General features: G+C 48.0%; 1 pseudogene; it reads left to right on the top strand.

The window, feature by feature from the left end:
- The first annotated feature begins 534 nt into the window (after positions 1 to 534).
- On the top strand, positions 535 to 3,365 carry LOC112118295 (annotated as a pseudogene).
- The last annotated feature ends 434 nt before the right edge of the window (positions 3,366 to 3,799 follow it).

The raw sequence follows: 3,799 nt of genomic DNA, 5'->3' as shown, positions 1-3,799 counted from the left end.
ACAAGAAGCAATGGGCTTAAATTGCAGCAAGGGAGGTTTAGGTTGGACATTAGGAAAAAATATCAGGGTGGTGAAGCTCTGGAATAAATTGCCTAGGGAGGTTGTGGAGTCTCCAGCATTGGAGGTGTTTAAGAGCAGGTTAGACAAACACCTGTCAGGGACGGTCTAGAAGTCCTGCCCTGAGTGCAGGGGACTGGACTAGATGACCTATCAAGGTCCCTTCCAGTCCTACATTTCTATGATGGCACACGCAGGTGAGAGGCTGTAATCCTGGGGTGAGAGAGAAGGATGGGGATTTGTTGTACAGGGTTGATGAAATGTGAGGGTGTTCATTGCATTGCCTGTATTTCTGTGTTTGTGGCAATGAACAGGGGGCTGCCAAACCACAGACAAGCCGCTGACTCTTCGTATGGTGGTCTTGGATTCCAGGTCAATCAGAAGAGAAGCCACTCCACTGCTGCTGAGTAAAACACCACCACACCCAGGCAGGGAGAGGGAGTAGATGCTCCCTGGTGTCTCCCTGAGAGAGGAGAGATGGGGAAGGGAGAGAGTCCCACTGAGGACTCCTAGCAGTCAGAGCAGCCCCTTAACCACAACGGAGACCTCAACAAAGGAAGGGAGCCAGGTAAACAGTCTCACTGGTGGGGCAGCAGCTCGGGGAGAGACACTGGGGCTACCCAGATAGGGCCACATCTCAGTGGTGGCCACAACTGCCCAACCCTCTTAAGCATGGGGAGCAGAGACCTATGATCCAGTTTCCTGATTTGCTGTTTCCTATGTAGAAACGTGGCCACGTCAGGATACGGTTGGCACGCGTAAATATTTGCGGGTGCACGTATTATGCCGCCGTTTGCTTGAAAAGTTGATCCATGTCTCCCTTGCCCTTTCTCCCTTTCCTTTCTTCACTCCACTTTCTCTTTCCTTTGATTTGTTTTGAGGGCCAGATTTTCAAATGTGTGAGCCACAGCCACAAAATGTGTGCACGGGGACAGTGATATGGGGATAGTGTATTAACTGTGCAGGGAGTTCTGGATCTCTATGGCCTACCATAACACACATGAAAATGCATTTGCCAGGGCATCCATTGTATCTTCTGAAGCGTGGGCCAAAGCACTGGGGGTAGGGTATTTGCAAAGGGTGTTATGGGGAGCTGAGGCCCAGAGAAATGAGCTGCCCAAGGGCTCACAGGGAGTTTCGGTCAGATCCTTAACCACAAAATTATTGTGGTTTATAGAAAGGCCAGATTTTTGGGTGCCTAACTTACTGGTTTCAGTGGGAGTTAGATGCTTCAGTACCTTTAAAAATCTGTCCTGACATTTCTTCTAAACCCTAACCAGGTTTTTTTAAATTAGTTTAGGTCCCACCCCTGAGTCTCTTTGCCAATATTTGTGGGTCTGAACTAATGTTTTCTTCTCATTGCTGTTGCTGCATGAAAAGACCCATACAAACAGGCAAAACTATGACACTGATGATGCACAAAAGAGTGGGATTTTCAAAAGTGCCTTAAGGAGCAGAAATCCCATTGACGCTATAAAAAGAGCCTCAGTGTGGTCAGGTGCACACTCAAGAAGTTGAAAAACTAAAGAGAAATATTTGTTCCCCTCTCTGATACAGTCGCTTTGGGAGTTACTTGTAACAATAGTAGGTCCAAAATTTTCAGAGAGAAGGGTGATTATTTTAAGTTTGAGGGTGTCTCACTAACCACTGACAGTTTGTCACTCAATACAAGCCACCTGTTCAAAGATCAGCTGTTTTAAATTGGGGCAGAACAAAGCGCACAAGAATGTGTTAGAATGTAACACTCTGCAATGTCATGTCAAAGAATTTGAATCAAACTCCTTCCTCTTCCCTCCCCCCTCCAAAATATAAAAAGCTAAAATATCCGTGGTGGTGATGGGCAACCACATTGCTGCTCTTACACAGCACTGAAATAGATACGATACATGGCAGTGAGAGGAAAATTGAGTTGAAACTGTTCACAGAGCCAGCGGTTACACCAGGCTACACCATTTTTGAGATTCTGGTGCCACCCTGTGGCCGCTTCCTGTCCCTGATTTAGAGTGGCCTCTTTTCAGTTTAGCTCATGATGCTTGGGTAGCGGTACAGTAGAATCTCAGAGTTACAAACACCGGAGCTACGAACTGACTGGTCAATCACACATCTCATTTGGAACTGGAAGTACTCAATCAGGCATCAGCAGAGACAAAAAAACAAAACCCAAAACCCAAATACATTACAGTGCTGTGTTAAAGGTAAACTACTAACAAAATAAAGGGAAAGCAGCATTTTTCTTCTGTATAGTAAAGTTTCAAAGCTATATTAAGTCAATGCTCAGTTGTAAACTTTGGCAAGAATTACCATAACGTTTCAGAGTTATGAACATTTCAGAGTTACGAACAACCTCCGTTCCCGAGGTGTTCGCAACTCTGAGGTTCTGCTGTATAGGTCAAACTGAAAAAAGCCACTTTTAAAAGGGAATAAGTGTCTGCAGTTGAGGGTTATACCTATATAGTTACAGTGGTTTAAACTCACACCTTAGCTTCCAAAAAACCTTTCCTGTGTAGACAAGGCCTCAGATTTCATTCACCTGCTCCAACAGACCAACTAATCGTAAAATCGACTGTGGCTGCATCACTAGTGCAGCAGTGAGATTCTATGGGGGAAAACGCCCCCCGCTCAGTTCAGTGTGGTCAGTGGTTGTCCCTAGAGGGGAAACTCATCCCTCCTCCATCTCAGTGCATTTCCTGGAAGAATAAAGCAAAGAGCAAAACTAGCAGACCTGCTGTCCCAGCTGATCATTCCAAAATTGAACTTCTATCAAGTTTCAATATTCGCCGTCTGCAGGCAGTTTGGTAACTGTCCCCTTGCAGCTACCTTGATGCTGCCTCTGGGTCTGGAGCTGTCTTTGCTGAACAGTAGTTGTGGGCTGCCTCTTGGCTGCATCCTCACTGCATTTAGCCCCGAGATTAGTCACTGAAATCAGAGGCACTTAAACCTCTCAGTGGCTTGATTTCTAATGTCCTGTTTCTTCCCTGGTACTCACTAGGCAACTAGCAGAGACTTAAGGAGCCTCTGAAGCCTGGACCTGAGGGAATTAGTCCCCTCCATTCCCACCAGATATTGATGTGGGGTTGGGAGGGCAACAGTCTCAGACTTGTATCTTTTTCTTACTTTCAGTATGTAGCTGTAACCCACCAGTGGCTGATCCTGGACCGCTTGCTGCCCCCTGCTGCTCAGACGGCTGGGTCGGGTACGGAGGGAAATGTTACTATTTCTCAGAGGCCGAAGGGAACTGGACCTACAGCCGGAGCAACTGCTCCTCCCTCGGCGCCTCCCTGGCTGGGATCAACAGTGAGCCGGAAATGGTGAGAGAGACACAGATGCTTTATAGCAGCAATAGATTGGCCTTATCAGGACAGACAGGCTCAGCTTCTCCTGTGTGGAGAGGAGCCCTGCTCTGTCACGGGCTGTGTCTACACTACGAGCTGGGGGTGTGATTCCCCTTCTCACGGACACACTCCTGCTAGTATAACCCAGGCCTGGTGGCTGTGGCGCTCTGTCCCCCTCTAGTGGCACCTAGCCCAGATTGAGGAGTCTGCTGCAGCCTTAGCCAAGAGCCATGTGGCTTTTAGCTCAGGCAATAGAGGCTCATACACTAAGGTTCAGAGTCCCAGATTCAGTCCCGCCTGCTGACAGCAGCATGAGTGCAAATAGCAGTGTAGCTGGGGCAGCACAGGCCGCGGAAGCATGGCTTAGCCAGGGCCGGCCCCAGGCACCAAGCACCCAAGCTGGTGCTTGG

Source organism: Terrapene carolina, unplaced genomic scaffold, assembly GCF_002925995.2.
Source record: "Terrapene carolina triunguis isolate 2854851 unplaced genomic scaffold, T_m_triunguis-2.0 Scaffold7260, whole genome shotgun sequence".
NCBI lineage: Eukaryota > Metazoa > Chordata > Testudines > Emydidae > Terrapene > Terrapene triunguis.
This window is presented reverse-complemented; position numbering and strand designations above follow the sequence as displayed.